Source organism: Cricetulus griseus (genome assembly GCF_003668045.3).
Source record: "Cricetulus griseus strain 17A/GY chromosome 1 unlocalized genomic scaffold, alternate assembly CriGri-PICRH-1.0 chr1_1, whole genome shotgun sequence".
Lineage (NCBI taxonomy): Eukaryota > Metazoa > Chordata > Mammalia > Rodentia > Cricetidae > Cricetulus > Cricetulus griseus.
In genome coordinates this window covers 180,998,821-181,022,815 of record NW_023276807.1, presented here as the reverse complement: position 1 = coordinate 181,022,815, position 23,995 = coordinate 180,998,821, and the positions used below count along the sequence as shown (strand labels likewise).

The following is a 23,995-nucleotide window of genomic DNA, read 5'->3' as shown; positions in this document are numbered from 1 at the left end:
AGTGACATTCATGTAAGAAACAACCAACTGCCATGAGCTACCCTAACAAGGTGTGCTAAGTCCTTATCTCTGAGCACAGTTCCTGTGATGAGTAGTTCCTCCCCATAGGAGAGTTGAGTGGTCTGGATTTAGTGCATTCAATTACGGTCACATCTTCTGGTGCCCTGCTCAGAGCCAAATGAGGCCTAGGGGACAGCCCACTGTGGATCCCATCCCAGGGGTCCAGCCCACCCAGTGACTGCCAGCATCCTAGTTCCTTTCTTCTCCCTTGGAAAGAGGTAGGTGTAGGCATGTATCCTGGTCCACGTCTGATGAATGCTTGGAGCTGCTTGAGGCCTGGGGACTGGTTACTGGGGATCCCATTCCAGTGGTCCAGCCCACCCAGTGACTGCCAAGGTGCCAATAGTAGTCCTACCTCCACCCACTGAAGGAGGAGAGCCATCAGAGTATTGGACCTACTTGCACACACTTGAAGGGAACCTTGGACATGTACCCACCAGGAGTGGAAGAGACTCCTCCTGCACCCACCAGAAAAAGGGATGGGAAGAAGACAATAAAAAAAATTCAACAACAGAAAAACCAATGTGAAACGAACAGAGTCTAGGAACTCTACACCAGCAAGACTTGAACATCCCAATGCAGATGAAAAAGAAGAGAATGACCTTAAAAACAACTTCCTGAAAATGATACAGGCCCTCAAAGAGTATATGAGAAAATCTCTTAAAGAAATGGAAGAAAAAAATAACCAAAAAATAAAAGAAATCAACAATCTCTTAAAGAAAGCCAAGAAAAAAAAAATCAAACACATCAAGGAAACAATTCAAAAAGTTCAAGACCTGAAAACTGAAACAGAGACAATAAAGAAAACACAAACTGAGGGATTGCTGGAAAAGAAAAGCTGGGTAAATGATCAGGAACTACAGATGAAAGTATAACCAATAGAATACAAGAGATGGAAGAGAGACCCTCAGGTGTTGAAGACATGTTAGGAGAAATAGATTCATCGGCCAAAGATAATCTTAAATTCATCAAATCCCTAAACCAAAATATCCAGGAAATATGGGACACAGAAAAAAGACCAAACCTAAGAATAATAGGTATAGAACAGGTAAAGAAACCCACCTCAAAGGTGCAGAAAACATATTCAATAAAATCATAGGAGAAAATTTCCCAATCTAACGAAAGACATGCCAATGAAAGTACAAGAAGCTTAAAGGCCACCAAATAGAATGGACAACAACAACGAAAATCCCCACTCTACATAATAACCAAAATCCCCCACATACACAATAAAGAAAAAATATTAATAGCAGGTACAGAAAAAGGTCAAGTAACATAGAAAGGCAAACCTATCAGAATTACACCTGACTACTCCATGGAAACCCTGAAAGCCAGAAGGTCCTGGATAGATATTCTACCAACACTAAGAAACCAGAGATGTCAGCCCAGACTACCATTCCTAGCAAAGCTTTCAATCACTATAGATGGAGAAAACAAGATATTCCATGACACAAACAGATTTAAACAACACACATCCACCAATCTAGCCCTAAAGAAAGTTATTGAAGGAAAACTCCAGCCCAAGGAAGTTAACTTCAACCAGAAAACATATGGAATAGATAATCCCACTTTACCAACAGCCAAAAGAAAAAAAAATGGAGTGGAAATCCACAAAACAAATCCAAAGCAAACAAGAATGAACAATAAATGGTCATTAATATTCCTTAATATCAATGGTCTTAACTCGCCTATAAAAAGACACAGGCAAAAAAAAAAAAAGCCAGGTGCTGTGGCACATGCCTTTAATCCCAGCACTCTGGAGGCAGAGACAGGCAGATCTCTGTGAGTTAGAGGCCAGCCTAGTCTCCAGAGCAAGTGCCAGGATAGAGTTACACAGAGAAACCCTATCTTGAAAAACCAAAAGAAAAAAAAAAAAGACACAGGCTAACAGAATGGATCCGAAGACAGAATCCATCCTCCTGATGCATACAAGACACACACCTCAATTCCTCAACTTCAAAGACAGATGGTATCTCAGAGTTAAGGGTTTGGAAATATTTTCCAATCAAATTCACCCAAGTAGCAAGCAGGGGTAGCAATCTTAATATCTAACAATTTAGACTTTAAACTAAAATAATCAAAAGAGATTAAGGAGGTCATTTCATATTTGTCACAGGAGAAATCCATCAAATGAAGTCTCAATTCTGAACATCTATGCCCCAAATACAAAGTTGTCCACTAAACATTACTAAAACACAAATCACACATAAAACCTCACACACTTATTGTGGGAGACTTCAACACCCCACTCTCACAACTAGACAGTGAAAACAGACAGAAACTCAAAAAAGAAAAAAGGAACTAATAGAAGTTATGACCCAATTGGGTTTAATAGATATTTATAGACTATTCCATCCAAATAACAAAGAATAATACCTTCTTTCTCAGTAACACATGGAACCTTCTTTAAAATCGACCACATGCATGGCAACATAGGAAACTTAAACAGGTACAAAAAAATGAATAATCCCCTACATCTTATCAGACCACCATACTTTAAAGTTAGAATTCAACAAGAAAAATTGCAGAAAACCTACAAACTCATCAATATTGAATAATGCACAATTGCACCATTCCATGTTCAAGGAAGAAATAAAAAAAGAAATTAAAGGCTTCCAAGAATTCAATGAGGATGAAGTTACAACATACCCAAGCATTATGGGATACTTTGAAAGCACTACTAAGAGTTCATAGCATTAATTGCCAACATGAAGAAACTGGAGAATAGTCACACTAAAGAATTACCAGCAAAACTAAAAGCTGTAGAACAAAAACAAGCTAACTCATCCTGGAGGGAAATAATCAAATTGAGGCTGAAATCAATAAAGTAGAGACTAGGAAAACAATACAAAGAATCAATATAATGAAGAGTTGGTTCTTTGAGAAAATCAACAAGATTGACAAACATTTAAGCAAACTTACCAAAAAGCAGACTGAACATGCAATTTAACAAAATCAGAAATGAAGAGGGGGACATAAAAACAGACACTGAGGAAATCCAGAGAATCATCAGGTCATACTTTGAAAACCTGTACTAATCAAAATTTTAAAATATAAAGGAAATGGACAATTTTCTGGATAGATATCACTTACCAAATTTAAATAAGGAAAAGATAAGCAATTTAAACAGACCTGTAACCCCTAATGAAATGAATAGAAGAATTCATCAAATGTCTCCCAACCAATAAAAGCCCAGGGACAGATGGCTTCAATGCAGATTCTACCAGAAATTCAAAGAACAGGTAATACCAATTCTCCTCAAAGTATTCCACACAATAGAAGCAAAAGGACCATTGCCAAACTTTTTATGAGGCTTCAATAACCCTAGTATCCAAGCCACACAGAGACACAACTAAGAAAGAGAACAACAGACCAATGTCCCTCATGAACATTGATGCAAAAATACTAAATAAAATAGTGGCAAATCGAGTCCAAGAACACTTCAGACAAATCATCCACCATGATCAAGTAGGCTTCATCACAGGGATGCAGGGATGCAGGGATGCAGGGATGCAGGGATGCAGGGATGCAGGGATGCAGGGATGGTTCAATTTATACAAATCCATCAATGTAATCTTCCATATTAACAAACTGAAAAAGAAAACTCACATGATCATCTCACTAGTTGCAGAAAAAATCATTTGACAAAACTCAACACCTCTTCATGATAAAGGTATTAGAGAGATCAGGGATAACAGAAATATACCTAAACATAATAAAAGGAATATACAGCAAACCAATAGCAAACCTCAATCTAAATGGACAGAAACTCAATGTGATTCCTCTAAAATCAGGAACAAGACAAGGCTGTCCATTCTCTCCATACTGCTTCAATATTGTTCTTGAAATTCTTGCTAGAGCAATGACACAACAAAAGGAGATCAAGGGGATATAAATTGGAAAAGAAGTTAAACTTTCACTATTTGCAGATGATATGATAGTTTCCCTAAGTGGCCAAAAACACTCTACCAGGGAACTCCTGCAGCTGATAAACACCTTCAGCAAAGTGGCAGGATACAAGATTAACTGAAAAAAAATCAGTGGCCCTACTATATACAGAAGATAAATGGGCTGAGAAAGAAATCAGAGAAACATCACCCTTTACAATTGCCACAAACAACATAAAATACCTTGGGATAATGCTAATCAAACAAGTGAAAGACCTGAATGAAAAAACTTTCAGTCTCTAAAGAAAGAAGTTAAATAAGATACCAGAAATTGGAAAGATCTTCCATGCTCTTGGATAGGTAGAATCAACATAGAAAAATGGCAGTCTTGCCAAAAGCAATCTACAGATTCAATTCAATACACGTCAAAAACCTGAGTACAATTCTTCACAGATCTTGAAAGAACAATTCTCAACTTTATAAGTAAAAACAAAAAACCCAAAATAGCCAAAACAGCCCTCTACAGGAAAGGAACATCCACAGGACTCACCATCCCTGATGTCAAGCTCTATTATAGAGCTATAGTCGTGAAAACTGCTTGGTATTGGCACAAAATAGACAGGTAGATCAATGGGATCCAATTGAAATCCCTGATATCAATCCACAAACCTAAGAACACCTGATTTTTGATAAAGAAGCTAAAATTATACAATGGAAAAAAGAAAGCATCTTCAACAAATGTTTCTGGCATAACTGGATGCTAGCATGTAGAAGACTGCAGATAGATCCATATCTATCACCATGCACATAATATAACTCCAAATGGATCAAAGACCTCAACATAAATTGAGCCACACTGAACCTCTTAGATGAGAAAGCAGATGATACCCTTGAACAAATTGGCATAGGAGATCCCTTCCTGAACTAACAGCAGTAGCACAGACACTGAGATCAACAATTAATAAATGGGGCCTCCTGAAACTGGGAAGCTTTTGTAAGGCAAAGGACACAGTCAACAAAACAAAACAGCAGCCCACAGAATGGGGAAAGATACTCACCAACCCCATATCAGACAGAGGGTTCATTTCAAATAATATACAAAGAACTCAAGAAGCTAGTTACCAAAACACCAACTTATCAAATTAAAAAGTAGGGTACAGAACTATATAGAGAATTCTCAATGGAGGTATCTAAAGTGGCTGAAAAACATATACGAAAGTGCTCTCCGGGCAGTGGTGGTACAATCCTTTAATCCCAGCACTTGAGAGGCAGAGTTAGGCAGATCTCTGTGAGTTCAAGACCAGCCTGGTCCACAAGAGCTAGTTTGAGGACAGCCTCCAAAGCCACAGAGAAACCCTGCCTCAAAAAACACACAAAAAAAAGGAAAAAAAGAAAGTGCTCAAAGTCCTTAGTCATCAGGGAAATGCAATTCAAAACAACTCTGAGATACCATTTTACGCCTGTCAGAATGGCTAAAATTAAAAACACCAATGATGGTTTATTCTGGAGAAGATGTGGAGGAAGGGGAACACTCCTCCACTGCTGGTGGGAGTGCAAAATCACACAGCCAGTTTGGAAATCAGTATGTTGTTTCCTCAGGGAATCAGTCTATCACAAGATCCAGCAATTCCACTATTAGGCATATACCCAAAAGAAGCACATTCATACAATAAGGACATCTGTTCAACAATGTTCATAGCAGCATTATTTGTAATAGACAGAACCTGGAAGCAACCTAGATGCCCCTCAACTGCAGAATGGATGGAAAAAATGTGGTACATTTACACAATGGAGTACTACTTAGCAGAAAAAAAAAATCAATGGAATCTTCAAATTTGCAGGAAAATGGATGCAACTAGAAGAAACTATCACAAAAAGTCAAAAATGGTATGTACTCACTGATATATGGATTTTTAGACTTAGAGCAGAGGAGTACCAGCCTAAATTCACACCGCCAGAGAATCTAGGAAACAAGGAGGACCCTAAGAGAGACATGCATGGTCCCCTGGAGAAGGGGAAAGGGACAAGATCTCCTGAGCTAATAGGGAGCATGGGGGGAGAGTTCAAAGACAGAGATGGGGAGAAGAGGATGGAAGAGGAAGACTGCAGAGAATAGGAAGATTGAGTCAAAGGAAGAATAGAGGAGAGCAAGAAATAGTATAATAGAGGGAGCCATTATAGGTTTAAAGAGAAATCAGGCACTAGGGAAATGTCCAGAGATCTACAAGGTTGACCTCAACTAACAATCTAAGCAACAGCAGAGAGGCTACCTTAAAAGCCCTTCTCCCATAATCAGATGGATGTCTACCTTATATGCCATCCTAGAGCTTTCATCGAGTAGCTGATCGAAGAAGAAGCAGACACCCACAGCTAAACACTGAGCTGAACTCGGGAATCCATTTCCAGAGAGGGAGGAGTAATGAGCAAATGGGTCAGGACCAGGATGGGGAAACCCACAGTAACAGCTGACCTGAACTAGGGGGAGCTTATGGGCCCCAGACTGATAGCTGGGAAACCAGTATAGGACTGATCGAGACCCCCTGAATGTGGGTGTCAGTCAGGAGGCCTCAGCAACCTGTGGGACATCTGGTAGTAGATCAATATTTATCCCTAGCAAAATGATGGACTTTGGGAGCCCATTCCATATAAAGGGATACTCTCTCAGCCTAGACACAAGGGGGAGGTTCTAGGCCCTGTTTCAAATGATATGACAGACTTTTAAGATCCTCTATGGATGGCCTCACCCACCCTGGGGAGCAGAAATGCAATGGGATAGGAGGTCGTTTGGGAGCATGGAAGGAGGAGAGGTAGAGGGAACTTCGATTGACATGTAAAACAATCTTGTTTCTAATTTAGATTTTAAAAAAGGAAAGAAAAATTACATGACCATACTTTTAAGGGAGGTTTGTAAACATAGATATTATATTTTCATCATTAACATTTTCAGCAGTATGAGAATATTAGCATTCATTTTTGGTATTTGGCTCTTATTATGGGTGAGATTTATCTGAAAATCAGAAAAAATTTGCTGTGTCAAATAATACCCTCAACAGTGGTGGACTTACAACCTACACTAAATGAAGTGACTACTGTAGCAAGAAGATTTATGCTAACCTCTCATTATTTTACCACTGGAAGACAGATCTCATGACTACCTCATGTTTTACAACATCTCTATTAATAACCTATGTTTTTCTGCAACCTGCACTTCTCCCCTTGCCTTAGTATCTTCCAGTACCATGCTTGCAGAAATGGTTGATATACCAGGAAATCCCTGGGAGCCACTCTGCATAATGATGTACTTTTACCACAGACACCTGAAAATAGAAGTTAGTTGTGCCAAGTGACCAGGTCTGTGAAGATTTTGTTATGCTGGCAAGCATATTCCTCTACAAAAAGAGCAATCATTGTTGCACTGAAAGGAATCACCATGGCAGAGATGAATACATTCTAAGCTTATGTAACCAATGGGCTTCCTGTAAGTGCATTTTATTCACACCAACATTTATCACGTGAAAGCCAAAGTGGAAGTCAATCAAAACTCTTCCAGATTATTTCAATGCCATAATTATTAACAACATTTCATTAATAGAACAAATGAGAAACGTAATGAGGCACCCAACAAATATAAACCGAGCATTTCTTGAATAAACTAAGGTGCCAATCCCCAAATAAAGGACATTGTATACAAAATGGGTAAACGAAGGGACAGATAATCTGTGTGCATTATCCTGCCTGAAACTGACAATATTGTCTTGACATCTCAAAACAAAACAAAACAAAAAAAGCCAAGGTTTTCTAAACTAAGCAGCAATTGCAAAGCTCAGAAAAGATGGGAAAATTAAAATATATTTTACTCAGCACTTGGTTTGAAGGCCACAAGCCATCAGGAAATCACTGAAAAATCCCTTATAGCATACTTGTCTCCAAGGCAACAACGAATTCAACTGCCTTTTAGCTAGTGACTATGCCTAACAATCCCATGAGCTTGACATTGAAGGCCATCCTTCTGACAGTCCAGAAGACCTTAAGAGAAAGAACCTAGCAACATCCACAAACTGGAGATAATGTCTCATTGTTTTGGCAAAAACTGAATAGCATATACTAAGATGGTAACCATGACCCATGTCTACTTTTGGACTCTATTTGCAAATAACAATAATTATTCAGAAATTTAAAAATATGATTGCATTTTACATATCCAAACTTTAACTCTATTTTCACAATATAGACCCAGTGGAACATGTGTATTTCCCTCAATTTAGAATATCTGTCTGTATCTAGTTACCCTCCTTCAACACTTCCCCCCTAAACTTAATTTGAATGGCACATAGTGTTTGAATAAGAATTTACTCATTCAGCAGGCAGTCACTAATGTCTCATTTGTCCTTAGCTACAGGTTAGTTGTTTCACAACCTGCAGCTACATTATTCTGCAAATAGCATTCAGCAATACATGGGGCATTAGGCCTGCTTTTGTTGAGATAGAATGTTCTAGAAAGAGATCGAGGAAGCTGCAAGACCTCTGATAGTGATAATAGAGAAGATCCCCCATCCTGGCACAGGCAAATATAACCCAGTCCATGCTAATGATATCCAGGTTGAGAAACTCTGTGATGAGAACACCTAACATGACTCTCACAAGGATGATCAAGCCTGTCATTTACATGAACAAAAGAGGAAGATAGAGGTGGGAATGGAGGCAAAGTTTACAGCAAATATAGCTTATCAAGTAGATGGAAATTTTATAATTTCCAGACTTGGTCACTGCAGCATAACAGGCAGACAAGAGGTTTGCTTGGTTGTTTATCCTCTCTAGGCCCCATGACATACAGAAAAACTTTTAATTGCCTTTAATCTGAAAATAACTTTTATTTCAGGAGCTCCCACATTTATTTTTATTTTAAACCTCCTATTCATTCACTATGCCTTACACAAGAAAGTTCTAAATTTTAAAAAGAGGTCAGAATAACTCAACATCTAGGTTAGTAAACAGCTTATAACTCATGCCCCAGAACTCCCTTTATAATGGTCTTCCACTCCCAGGCCATATTTGATTTCGAGCCCCCATCCCCGTCCACCCAGACAATTTAAGCATGATAATGCATATTACATTATCTCACTTTTATTGTAGCTGCATTTCTTTTTTAAGTTCAGTTTTGGATTTTGCGCATAAATGTTTTGCCTACATGTATGTCTACGAATTGCTCACCTTGGTGAGAAACCGAGAGTGGATCCCTGGAACTGTAGTTACACACAGTTGTGAGCTGCTGTTTGGGTGTTGGGAATTTACTGCTCTTAGTTGCTGAATGAACCCCATGATCCCTGAAATTGCTTTCCAACACAAATAAATACTAAAGCTTACTAATACCTGTTCTAGGACTTTTCATACAAGTAACCCAGCATTTTTTTGGTATTTTTTTCTGAATATGTTTTCAGTTCACCAATTATTTCTTCCACATTGTCATCATTTGTGATCATTTGTGGTTTGCATGTTATTATACCCACAACCAATGTTATTGGGAGTTTATTTCTTGCTGTCTGGTTTTTTTATTGTTTGCTTGTTTCCTGCTTTTCTATCATGAGGCATCTTTTCTGAGATTTTGGTTGTATTTCACAAGCTTGTATATCTTCCTGTGATGATTGTTAGGGGATATTCAGCAGCAAATTTTTTCTATGGCAACTCCAGAACTTGACATCTGTTTGTTTTGATGTGCCCAGTAGTCTTATCCATCTTTTAATTTAAGTTTAAATTTTATTGTGAAAGCTGATTTTAAAAATTGTTCTTCTGAATTACCAGTTGTCTAGTATCAAGAGGGCTTTATGTTAAATTTCCTACTTTGGGTCATGCATCAGATTTGAACTTACAGCAAAATTTTAAATTTGCCCATCTCAAAAATTATCTCAGAGTCAAGGTAAAGAAAATTAATTCTCATAAAAAACATTGAGGAGCTGCCATCCCAACCTGGCCTGAATTAGCAATGGACAAAGAGGGTGCTCCCTGCCAGACTTTTGGGTCTGCAGAGGATCACAATCAAGCAGGAGGTTATCTAGAGCCTCTAGTGCTGAGCAATCAGTATCAAAATACCAAGTACTTCCAGAGTTCTTTAGGCCAGATCATGGAAGAAAGAAAAGTGACATTGCTTATGGCTGTAGTTGGCAGTACTTTATCAAGAGCCCTGTTGCAAGGTGTTGGGCACCATTGTGGAGAGAGTATTGGGTGGGGAGATGGAAAAGAGGTGGAATGATTGTGGGCTGAGAAGAGAGGCAGATCTGGAGAGGTGAGTGTGATGAGAAACAGGCTGATACGAATAACCAGATGGCCACCAGTGTCCAGGGAGATGTTTGGACATGGTCTATGACTCAGGGTAAGATCTTGGTCAGATTTCCTGGAGCAGCCGAGGGGGCCTGTGGTGATGTCTGTGGCTCCATCACTGGGGGCCATACAGGACCAAAGATCTGGGCCACCCCCTGGGGCCACTTTGGTATGCTTGGGTGAGACTGTCTCTGGGGTCATACTGATCCTGGTAGCCTGAGAAACCATCTGGGGCCATGGTGACAACCTGGCCCTGGCTGCTGCTGAGCATCAGGTCAGGGTTCATGGTCCTGTAGTATCTGGGGTCTGGGTTGATGTCTCTTTCCAATGTCCATGTTTCTTCCATGGTGAATGTGGATGTTGAAATCTGGGCCACAACCTGTGCCCATGTTGGTTGGTGTCCAAGGGTTGTGCTGCTGCTGATGCCAGGACAATTTGTGGTGGCCAGTGCTGCCAACTGGGTCGTTGGTATTGTCAGAACCATGACTTTGACTGAGGGACTTGTTTGGGTTCTGACCCCACAGCATCCACATCCATGGTGGAGTCTGTGGCTCCTGAAACCATTGAGGACGGTGTCAATGCTGTGGTTCTCGACTGCTGCAGGGGCCATGTCAGTGTCTAAGGCCCACACTGCTGTAGGGGCAATGCTAGTCTGAGTGGCCTGTGCTGCAACTGGGACCATGGTGACATTCAGGCAAAGGCTGCTGCCTAGGACCATGTGTGGTTTGTAGTCCTGCCACAGCTGGGGTCTGTGGCCCATGTGGCAACCAAAGGTCACTTAGATGCCCAGGATCTGAGCCTCAACCTGTGGCCCTGAGGGAATCTGAAGGTCATGCTTCCACCCGGGACATCCTGATCTGAGTGGCCTTCACTGACACCTGGGGCCATGGTGTTGTTTGGGCCAGGGCTGCAGCAGAAGGCCATGTCTGAGTCTATGGTCCTACAGCAACCAGGGCCTGAGTTGATGTCCAGGGCCATGCAGATGACTGTGATCTCATTGGCCACCTCGAATCATCTTGCTGTCTGAGGACTGTTACATAAATGGGAAATGCTGATCTGGGTGGCTGGTGCTGCCACCTGGGGCCATGGAGATGTCCTTGGCCATTTCTGGTTCCATGGCCCGGGGGGTATCCATGGCTCCATCTACTACCAAGTGTTCTATGGATGCACAGAGACTTGCCAGCCACAATGTTGATGCCTGGGAGCCTTGCTGCAGCTGGGACCATGATAATCTGAGGTGCCTGGGTTGCCCCAGTGGCCATGGTATTATTTGGGCCCGAGCTGCTGCTGAGGATTGACCAGGGTTGGGTTTGTGGTCCTGCTATACCTTGAATCTGTGGTGATGCCCATGGCCATGTTAGTAAAGGGGCCATTGGAACCATACAGTGTTGAGCCAGCCCTGCCTTTCAATAGCCCACAGATGGCTGATCCTGCTTGTCCTTGAATACTTCAACAAGCAAACTGATCCTATCCTTCAGTGGAGAGTTCATTTCCCCCACACACACACTTGGGAAAGGTGGCCCTACCCCTCACCATAAGCATGTATCTCACCTGGGTAGCACACTAGAGCTGACCCTGGGGTCAGGGACACAGATGAGTTGACTCTAAGGACAAGAGTGTAGGAGAGGTGACTCCAACCCTCTCACCTGCCATATGGTGGCATGGGTGAAGGAAAGATGACCTCTCCCATCTGTTCCTTGCTATCTGTGGCAGGCAAGAGAGTTGGACTCAGGGTATTGAGAATGAAAGAACTAGCCCTATCCTAAATTAACTTTATCACACAGGAGAGTGGATCCTACATCCCACTGGGGCAGCACACTAGAGCTAACCCAGTTGTCAGGGTCTCAGGTAAACAAGCCTTGAGAGTATGAAAGCAGGAGAGCTGACACTGCCGTTCCTCTTGTATGCCACCCTAAAGCAATAAGGAGAGAAGGCCTTGTGCATCTTGCCTGGGTAAAACATTAGAGCTGGTCTCAGAATTGAAGGCCTGAGAGTAGGAGAACTGGCCCCACTCCTTGCTGCAGGCTGCATTGGGTGAGCAAGCTATGGCAGTGCTGGACAGCTCACCCTGGTGAGGGAAACCTAGCAAGCTGACCAGCCCAGCTACCATCCAGGCCCAGAACCAGGGCTATAAGTTGGCCCACCTTTAACTTACACCTCATATATGAACTGTTGGAGAATGTGAAAAGAACAAATCTACAGATTCAAAAGAGCAGGATCTCCAAAATATGGGGCAATGACAAGATTTCGGAGGAACTCCAGTGAGAGCCCATTATCAGTGGTTTGACAGAAACTAGAGGCCATAAGTCAAATCAAAATCTCGTAGCAATGAACATTTGTAAATACTTATGAACAGACTAAAAGATAAACTGTATGCCTCAACAGGGTACACTACAGCTTTCACAAAATGCCAAAATTCCATCTTCTTCTTCTTCTTCTTCTTCTTCTTCTTCTTCTTCTTCTTCTTCTTCTTCTTCTTCTTCTTCTTCTTCTTCTTCTTCTTCTTCTTCTTTTCTCTGCTGTTGCTCTCCTCCTCCTCCTCCTCCTCCTCCTCCTCCTCTTCCTCCTCTTCCTCCTCCACCTCTTCCCTCTCTTTCTACTCCTTCTGTTGCTTACTGACAACATGGAAGAGGTTCAATTAAATTATGCTGGAGGTCACTCATAAAAAATGTTATTTCTAGTCAAGGCTATGAAAGTGCTTCTAGAATATTTTCATTTTGTGAAGCTGAGGATTTGAATTTATTATTAAAACGAACACCAGTTTTGAAAAAAAATTGTATCTGTATTGCAAGATCTGCTCACATATTACTGTTAATATGACTTCAATTATTCATTTAAAACTTCATGACTATATAATCTAGGAAAAACCATATAGACCTAGAATAGAAAATAATATAAAAGTAAAATATGCTACGCAAGTTTCCAAAGCACTTCCCATCTTCTTACTAGATATTTAATAAAGTAAAGTTATTGAATTATTTCAGCCTGCATGTGTGAGAACATATCATAGTTAGACATTGTGGTGTATGGATTAAAATTAAATTTTGAGTAAGGAAAAATAATTGAGAAATGACTATTTTCCAGTATCTAAAATGTGTCTATCATCATGGTTGATATTTCCACATAAGTTACTCTCTGAATACTTACTTTTATTATATTTGTGTGCTTGCCATTTAACAGCACATTCTGTCTTTAAAGTGAGCAAACTTTCCAAAATTATTATGAGGTGGATGATAACTTTCTGTGGTAAGTAAACCAGAGGGAGAGTTTGGATGAGGTAGCTGGGTTTGGTGCCACTTATAATCCACTGCCCTGTGTCACCTCTTCTGTAACTTATCAAAACTCTGAGGGAAATCAAGATCTCTGTTCTCAGCATATTCTTGTAATAAAAAGAAATCAATACAAAAAGCTGGAAAATAAGTGACTAATGATGACTAACCATGGCAATAAGCTTATTTTAAGTGTTGTGCACAATGTAAATATGTAAATCAGAAAGAGAAAACATCTTACATGGTTTTGGTTTATAAAATAAGGCTGGCACCATTTGGGCTAAAATTAGGCTAATAAAAGAAAAGGGGAAACATCTCACAAACTATAGACTTATCTATAGAAGAAATTAATATATAGCTCTTCTCAGTAAAACAACAACAAAAAGATAAATAAACTAGATAAAAGGGGGTATCATATCCAATTTTTTCCAAAAATATACATTTAAATTCCCTATGAATACATGCAAAGCCATTTAGCATTGTCAATTATCAAAGAAAACAGTTAAAGCCATAATTAAAAGAAGGAGCAGTGGGGACTAGGATGATGGCTCAGGAGATGAGTGCAAGCATGAGGACCTGAATGTAGCTGTGCACACCTGTAAACCTAGAACTGTTGCGCATGGAGAGAGGATTGCCAAGGCATGTTAGCTACCAGCCTAGCTTCAATTTCAGTAAGAGACTACATCTCAATGAAATGGTGTGAAGAAATATAAATCAGGATGCCCAATGTCCTCCTTTGGCATCTATATTTGCAGGTGCTTGGAACTCACAAACTTGCATATACCATACACATATACTATTCCCATATTAACAAACATTAAAGTGTACCAAGGACAGTATTGGAAAAATCAGAGAAATCACGAGCTTTGTAATTTCCTGAAGCTGGGAATGAAAATAGTGCTGTCACTTGGAGAAATAAACAGGTATTCCCTATAATTGCTAATTATGGAGTTGCAGTCATCTAGTAGCTCCAGCCCTTGGTATATATTCATGAGAAATTAGAGTATGGTTTGTTAAAAACTTAAACAAAATCCTTTATAGCTGCATTATTCTCAATAATCAAATCATGAAGTTATCCCAAATGTCTATCAAGTGATGAATCAGTAAATAAAATATATTATCTACAGACCATTCAACATAACTCCACAATACAATATTTGTGCATGATAAACTACAAATAAAACTCAGGATCATAAGCTAAGAGAAAAAAGGCATAAGCATACATGTTTGTGATTATTCTGTTTCTGAAAGGTCTAGATCTAAACTGCACCAGACCTATACAGAAATAAAGTAGTGCTTCCTAAGCAGGAAATTGGTAGACATGATGATTGGAGGGCCATAGCTGTAGAGCACATGGTTTCTTTTTGAAGTAATGAAAATGTCCTGAAATTTTTAAGATGATAAAGGCCCAGTTCTTGGAATCCACTAAGAAATATGAAATTGCACACTTCAAATAGTTGCTTTTGGAAGCATGTGAGTTATATTTTAATAGCAGATTGAGACAGGTAGACGAGTGGAATGGAATCAAACACCCTGACATTAATCCACACACCTATGAACACCTGGATTTTGACAAAGAAGATAAAAATTATACAATGGAAAAAAGTAAAGCTCCTTCAAAAAATGGTGATGGCATACCTGGATACTGATTTCCAGACAGACAAAAGATAGTTTTAGTACACTTAGTGTAAGTACTTCTCAAGCTGCACTGTTATATTTGAATTTCTTGACTTTTAAGATAAACAGCATCTTTAACAAGGCATTTCTTTTGTTTTATCTGGTAACCACATAGAAAAATGGTAGGACAGGTTTAGACAAAGAAAATTAGGAAGTTCCTTACAAGAAAATCAAAATATTTTAGAGCTCATATGTGACACCAATGAGATGAGGACCTGGAAATTGACTGGGAACAAAAGAGAATGTTAAAGAAGAAAAGCCTCCACATTCCTATACCACTGTCTCCTATCACCTTACTGGGCAATAGAAGAAACTAAAATGCTTTTGAATCCACTGAGATTTTAACCATTTCCTGGTCCACATTTAACTAATGTAACCTTTAATGGATGTGGCAGAAATCTTCTCATTCCATCACTCAAATAACATAACATAGCTCCTACTAGGCACAAGATCCTGGATAGGCCTTAGAAAATTTGTAAGTGAATTAGACATCCATCTTCTTGAGAGTCTTAAGGCTTGTTCATGACACAGAAACTAACAACTCCTATAGTTCAGTATACATAGTAGGCATACCATACATTTCATCTTCATATGTATAGTGCAACTACTGCTACTTTGATTTGGGCCATAATTGTTTTCCTACTAAAAGTTCTGTTGCTTCTCCACAGACTTTACTAATACTCACAGTTCTCAAGCCTGTCATTCCAGGTGGTCAAAAGTTCAAAAGAATGTATAGGAAAAAATGTTTAAATAAATGTGATGTTTCTTCATGGTCACCATGGAAGTCCCCACGTAAACCTCATCAAGGTAATCTCCACAGTGTGAAACATGGAGGAAAATCTATAATATTTAAATGGCTTTCAAGACTGGATGAAGGATGTGTTAGTGGAAGTTTTGGCATTTCATAATCTAGGTGAGGACAATGAAGAACAAGTTAAGTACTCATGGGGTGGGAATGCAATTCAGTTTAGGAAGACCTGAAAGTTTCAGAACTGGAAGTGACTGTGTAGTTATAAAATATCTAAAATAATCAAGACTCATGGGGGTGCACTAGATAGCCTGAATCCTAGGAGAGGGGCTATTGAGACTATTCCATTAGCTCTTAAGAGACAAAAGAACCCGATGTGTCAACTGCTCCCACTATGCACATAAACAGGTTTTATGAAGCTTCCAGTTAGTACAGAATCACCTCTCAGGATTCTTCTGAAAGTCACTGAGATCACATTGCAGCTGCTCATGCCAGGACTGAACATCTGGGGAAAAGCAATAGGATTACATTGATTCATAGGGGAGCACACATAATACCATTTCTCCTTGACCTCTATTGAGCTGGCTTCATTATCAAATCTCTTAGAGTTATGGGAGGCATTAATTTCTGAACTGTTCAGGCTGGTGTGTGGATTTTTAGTATTAGGTGTCATCTATTATACCTCACAATGGGATTTTCTGAACGTGAGGTTGATGATAAAATCAAGGATCAATCCAACAAATGGGAAATTGCACATTCAGACTAACCTTCCTTCTGCCTATCTCTGTAGCCCTTAATGGGCCTGTCACCAGGTGCCCTCCAAGATAAAACTTCTACCAGTGTTAATTTGACCTGTGTAAATGTGTTCATATTTCATAATACAAATAGGAGGCAAATAAGAAAAAAAATGATTCCATCTAGAAGCCTCCAAACATTCCTTAAACAAGGAAAGGGTAATAATATTTGTAATTACAGAGATTCACAAAAGAATAGCGAATATTTGCTGATAATCTTCCATTCTAATAAAAATTCTGGTTTTCAATTTTATTAATGTCAATCCTAAGTTACTTGAAAGCATCGTTATGATGGACATTTTGCTTCCTCTAGTACTGACTTAACCCTGGCATCAAGCATTGACACTAAATGGAGAGATATTTATCAGCAATTAATTAATAAGTAATGTTACTGTCTCTCTTACTCTGTTGGTCATTTCTTTTGTCAAGTGTCAATGGTTCAGGCTTAAGAAAATGGGACTTTATAATCAAACATATTTTTAAAAGCATATTGGCTCACTTTTTTTACTATTTCCTTTGCATTGGGCATATTTTTAGATATGCTATCTCATTTTGTTTACTGCAGTCAGTTTCTAGCTTCGTGGGAATTAGGAAATGTCCAGTCACTGGTAATTTGAGTGGATAGAGTGTGTCTTTGTCAGTCTCACCCCATATACACATTCTTAACCACTGTTTTCTTTTCTAATATGCAGATCTACCCTAGGTTACAAGATCTCTACAACATGTAGCAAACATTATCAAGACATAATGTTATACTTCTATTTCCAGTTGAAACATGTGTAAGATTTGCAAGAAAAATGATTTCATATAGAAAAAATATGATTTACTATGAGATTAACTTATCTTATTGTCGATTTATTGAACAACACTCACAAAATAGTCTAAATTAGAGTTTTCTTGGGATGAGTTTACAATAGTTTCACATATTTTCAACTTCATTATGGGACAAAGTAAAATGCATTCAGTAGAAACTGCACTTTAAATTACAAATATTGAATATTTTCCCCACCAGCTAAAAATACACGATATAGTATTTTCTTGATACTGGGAAGTAGCATAAAATCAGAGCTCACTTAAGAGTAAATGATACTCTATGGTGTGTGCCATTGCCAGTCACAGTGCTCCAGATGTTAAGCACATTGCCAAGTTACAGTCTTTAACTTGACCAACTGTTGGCCAGATTGTGGTTTTATTTCATGTTAAAGAATTTGTATATTGTTTCTAAACCATCCCCCACACCCTTCCCCCCTCCCTCCCTCTCTCTCTCTCTCTCTCTCTCTCTCTCTCTCTCTCACACACACACACACACACACACACATACACACAAAGAGAGAGAGAGAGAGAGAGAGAGAGAGAGAGAGAGAGAGAGAGAGAGAGAGAGAAGAGAAGGTAAGAGAGACTAGTGATGCTTTGGAACACATATTCCCATCTTGTTGAAACTTTCCTCGAAATACTCTGTTAAATTTTATTTTACAATCATTTATTTTACTTGATGTATATGGTTGTTTTTCCCACATGTGTATAGGTAGACACATATAACTATAAGTATAACTATAGTGTGGCTGGAGCCTGCAGAAGTCAAAGAAAGGGTCAATCCCCTGCCTAGAGTTTCAGATGGTCATGAGTCATCATATGGGTGCTGGGACCTGAACCCAGGTCCTCTTCAAGAACGATAAGTACTAAAAGTGCTCTTTAACTTTATACTATCTCTGTAGCCCTGCATCCCATCCTGTTACTTATATTTGAGCAAATATACAATTGTGTATCACTTAGACTATTCCCAGCACTGAGCATCTCCACAATTTTAGCTTGGGTTTACTTGATATTTAAGTAAGACATACTACTTTGGTCAGTGCCAGTGTTCAACCTCAACACTTAAAGTCAGTAAATTGACAAAAACAAAACAAAACAAAACAAAATTGCTTTCATCAAATAATAAAGAAAACTGTCCAGCTTATTTAACATTCACCCATATACTCCATTATTATACATTACATATCCAACAATGACTTCAACAACAATATTTAAATGCAAAGAAAGACAGAGTATGCATAGAATCTCTTAGAAACTCATTAGGCCAGATGGTATCTATAAATGGAAGACATTTCACAGAAACCTAAGAAAGGAACCAGACAAAGTGACGCCAGTAGATCTGCTAGAACAATAGTCCAGAAAGAGAGTGTTCATGTTTCTGAGATTTAGCTAGAGGCTTTCACACAAATTAATTAGCAAGACACTCATTTGCTTAGGGAGCATCCTGGATATTACAAGACACTTCAAAGAATTTTTAATTCATTAAAAATAAAAGAAGTGAGGGAGAGTGTTGGTTCATATATCCTTAATCAGAATTTTGTATTGTCAATTCTATATTTGTCTGCTGATAAACTGGTATTCAATAACAGACATTATCCTCAGCATTAATTGGGCTGTGCTTGTCACACTGATTTTTTGAAGTTATTATTAGAATTTTGGTCTCTTTTGGTTTTTCTGAAAACAATTTTCATTAACTGAGAAGCCCTAAAATGAAAGGAAACTCAGAGAGATTTGTTAATCAAATGTTGCATATAGAGTAAAATGAATTTATATTGTGATCTGCATGAGTGTCTCAGATGTAGTGTAGTCCAAGGTACTCCATAGATCTGTACATGTGAGTACATAATAGAACTGACCATTTCTTCAACAGATAAAAATGTACTACTGTATCAAGACTGTCAGCAGCAAAAATAAATATTGTCATAAGTTTATTTTGTCATCATTTGTGTCATCTACATTCCAGTGTTAAATTTTCATTCATTTAAATCTACCAATATCTTAGTGTAGGTTCTAGGTATGTGTAATAGATGCCTTTTTTTAATGTTTCAAGGTTGGTTTTATTATATTCAGAATACTGGGTGATACCTGGAGAGATGCTCAAAGGGTTAGAGCAATGGATTTGAAAACATAGGACCTGAATTCAAATTTGAGCATCTACATAAAACAGCAAATGTGACTTGCAAGCCTGTGACTTCAGCATTGGATAGCGGAGACATGCAGAACCTAGAAAGTTCTCTGTCAAACCAAGATGTCTGAAGCAGTAAGCTTCCAAATTACTGAGAGACCTTATCTGAAGGAAACAAGGTTTAGAAGAACAAATGACGATAGCCAATGCTCTGTGTTAGCCTTCATGTAAATGTGTAGGGATCCGCAGGTCTCATTTGTGTGCAAGGCACACAAATAACACACCCACACACACACACAGAGGAAATGACACATGATGGTTAGGATTTTTCCCATTCTTTATATCATTCTGTTCTCTCTCTCTCTCTCTCTCTCTCTCTCTCTCTCTCTCTCTCTTCTCTCTCTCTCTCTGGCTCTCCCTGTCTCGCTGTCCACACACACACACACACACACACACACACACACACACACACACACACACACACACACACACAGTATCATAAGAAGAACTAATCCATAAGAATTCACCCAAGTCCACAGGCGCCAATTAGCTCTGGAGGCTTCTGTTTCAATTGGCCCGACAGATAATCAGGAAAGTGACTTCTGATCAACCTGCATGGTATCACTATAGTATTTTAGTTACTCAGGTGTAGGAAGATCTGAAGGGTTTGTACAATGTTTGTCATAATCCCTGAACATGTGTTCTCCTGGGAGCAACAGGAAAAAGAAAACTAAAAATTTACATGAGAGTGGGAGAACCCATTCTCATTCTGCAGAAGAGGTAATCCAAGTCATGTGGGAGGATGCCACCAACTTTTGCAAGAAAGAACCCCGCCTCCAACATGACTGGGAATGGTAATTACCAGGCTTGTATTAGTGTATTTAGTGATTTTTTCTGCTGCTGTGTTCAGTTCAAAACCTGGCAGAAAAGAACTCAAAAGCAAGACCAGATTATTTATATTCAAATTAGAAGCTTAAAATTCCCCTGTATCCATAGGGATTGATGTGAACTGACCTGCATATGTCTTACATCTAGAAATTCTCTGTAATTCCTATACCCTCTCCCATGTGCACAGGAACTAAGAGAAGAATGGAACAGTAAAGTCAACAATCATACATTGCTGCCTACTCTTCCCTGCATCTCTGTAAAAGCATACATTTCAACCGTCAGGTTCATTTTACACATGTGATTAGGCTTCCTGTATCCCTGATACATGGCAGTCAAAATGTAATTCAAAATAGTAAATGAAAAAATTCAATTAGTATTCATAAATTTTAAATAAAATTCACTATAATATATTATCATAATTGTTTTATTTTACTAAATATAGCTAAAAGATCATATGATTCATGAATGAATGGGAAGAATAGTACTTATGTTGGAATTTAGATTCACAGCTCAGACATGCAAGATATATCTAGGTCTCAGAGATAAGAGATGAGGAACAGTGAATTGTTTACTGATGCAAGATATTAATTTATATGAATCTGCATGGGTGTGATGTTTTTGTGTGTGGGTGAGTTTTGTTGAAGTGTTTAGTTTGAATTTGTTCCAAAGTAAGAGTGGGTTGTTTTCCTCTACTAAACCAGATATAATATGAAGGTTCTTTTCTTTTCCTGTTTGTGTGTGTGTGTGTGTGTGTGAGAGAGAGAGAGAGAGAGAGAGAGAGAGAGAGAGTATGTGTGAGTGTGTGTGTGTGTGTGTGTGTGTGTGTGTGTGTGTGTGTGTGTATTGCTTGGTATTTATTTATGGGTGTATATTTCTACATATATGTACACACATGTGAGCAGGTGAATGTGAGGTCATTTTTCAATCACTTTACACCTTACTCCATGATATTGGCACTGTGTTTCTCATTGAAAACTGAATCCTACAGTGTGGGTTTTTGCAACAGGCATGTCTTATTCTGTCTCTTAAATCTGGACTTACAGCTGGGTGTTGGTGGGCACGCCTTTAATTCCAGCACTTGGGAGGAAGAGGCAGGTGGATCTCTGTGAGTTCGAGACCAGCCTGGTCTACAAGAGCTAGTTCCAGGACAGCCTCCAAAGCCACAGAGAAACCCTGTCTTGAAAAACAAAAACAAAACAAAAAAAAGAGCTAGACTTACAAGGCAGTCACCATACCTATCTGGCATATTTGTAGGTTCTAGGAATCAGAGCTTTGGTCCTTACACTTACACAGCAAGTATTTGATCCAATGAGAAGTTTCTACATCCTACTGCTTACTGTGAATGTTCTTTTTCTTGCATGTGTATGTGGTATGCACATATCTCTATATCATTTCCATGCAATGTCTAGAAAAATAGGTAGCAAAATCCAATAGAGATGCCACGATGAGACTGGAAAAACTCAAAATATCTGATAGTTCCATGTGCTGCTACTTCTTAGGACCATGGATGCAATAGTGCCTTCATATCAACTTGCTTAAGAGTTAATCTGTATGAGGACATCAAAAGATACTAGAACATCATCTTAGAAAAATGTATATAAATGTTTTACACAATTCAGTGATTGAATTCCAGGAATCTTGTTTGCCACATCAAAGAAAATATAATATTTTATATTTATATTTGTACATACCCAGTACAAAGTATCATTACTCTAGAATACATCCAATGAGACAGCAGCTAAGCAATGCAACTATTTGTGGCAATGTGAACAATTCAAAAATACATAATATTGAACTAAAAACAATGTCATTAAGAAAAGCATTAAGGTTCGATGTGTATGACTCGAACCAAATAAAGCTATAAAACTAATTAACCCTTGTTAATAAAGAATAAAGCAGTAAGAAACAAACAAAAAACAACAAAACACACCAGGATGTAGCACAGCTTAGATAGAAGCACTCACCAAAGGTGTCACTGTGAGTGTTTTTTCTCACATGTATGTGTCATGTATGTCCATGTGTGCATCTCTGTTTGCACATTTGTGTGGGTGCATTTTGTGTAGTCACATATGCCCAGGTGAACATGGAGGCTCGAAGTTGATATTGAATATCTTCTTCAATTATTTGCCATTCCATTTATTGAGGCAGAGTCTCTCACTGAACCTCCAACTTAACAGAGTAGAATAGTCTGGGTATCCATCTTGGCTCCCAGATGCGCTGCCTTTTCTTCCTGAGCACTGAGATTATAAAGACATTGCCATGACCTTCATGGTTTATGTGGATGGTGGTGATTTAAAATCAATTCTCATGTTTGTGGGGCAAATGTTTCATCCACTGTGCCATCTCCCCACCCTGAGTCTTCTTTTAAAGGCGAATTTGCATGTGCATCAGGCTTACTACTTTAAAATATACATACATGGCACATTCACATTATAGCACAACATCTCATAGATTTCACAGTGAAGTTAATTGTAAGCACACAAGAAACAGTATAATTTACACTGGCATTCACAAACCAGCATCTAATTATTATCATCATTTTGTTAGGGAATAAAGTCCCTAACAAATGGCCCTTGGCATTCACTGAAAACACAGGCTCCTCAATTTAAGATGTTATAAGATGTTAGCTTCGTGAACTAAAAAAAAAAAAAAAAAAAAAAAAAAAAAAAAAAAAGGACACATGTTGCTTTCGGTCAGTATAATAACAAACATCTGCTCTCAGTTAAAGTTAATGGGTATCTTGATTTCTGCTCTCTTTAAATTGGGGTTTAGGCAGAGAATACTCTACTCTGCTTCTGACAGGATCCAGAAGAACTGGCTATTCATCACACTCTCCTATTTCTCATTTTTGTTCACAAGACAGAACAAGGACATTCAAGGCCATGGTGAGGATCTTTCCTGTTCTTTCTGCCTAAGACCCTGGTGTTTATTAACAAATCTGCAGGCTCCTTATGGATTCTCATGGACAGTCTGATTTCATATACCTTTGAGAAGAAATAAAATAGCTTGCTTTTGCTTTATTCTTACTTAGCACACCTCCATCCTATCCCTTTTTGAGATAGGGTCTCATGTAGCCCATGCTGGCCTAAAAGTCACTACATACCTGAAGATGGTCTTAAAATTCTTTTTTTTGTTTGTTTTTGTTTTTGTTTTTTGTTTTTCGTTTTTTCGAGACAGGGTTTCTCTGTGTAGCTTTGTAGCCTATCCTGACACTCGCTCTGGAGACCATACTGGCCTCGCCCAGCTTAAACTTCTTTTAAAAAGTATTATATTATCTGTGCGTGCATGTGTATGTCTGTGTGTGTGTGTGTGTGTGTGTGTGTGTGTGTGTGTGTGTGTGTGTGTGTTTGTGTGTATGAGTGTGTACATGAACATTTATAACTGTGAATGCTGGTATACATGTGCAATAATTCCATTTG

At 38.8% G+C, this 23,995-nt stretch overlaps 1 protein-coding gene across 1 annotated transcript in view; it reads right to left on the bottom strand.

The window, feature by feature from the left end:
* Nrg3 (neuregulin 3) overlaps window positions 1-23,995 on the bottom strand; it is a 1,018,353-nt gene that overhangs the window by 418,215 nt on the left and 576,143 nt on the right. The gene's annotated exons all lie outside the window — the stretch shown is intronic.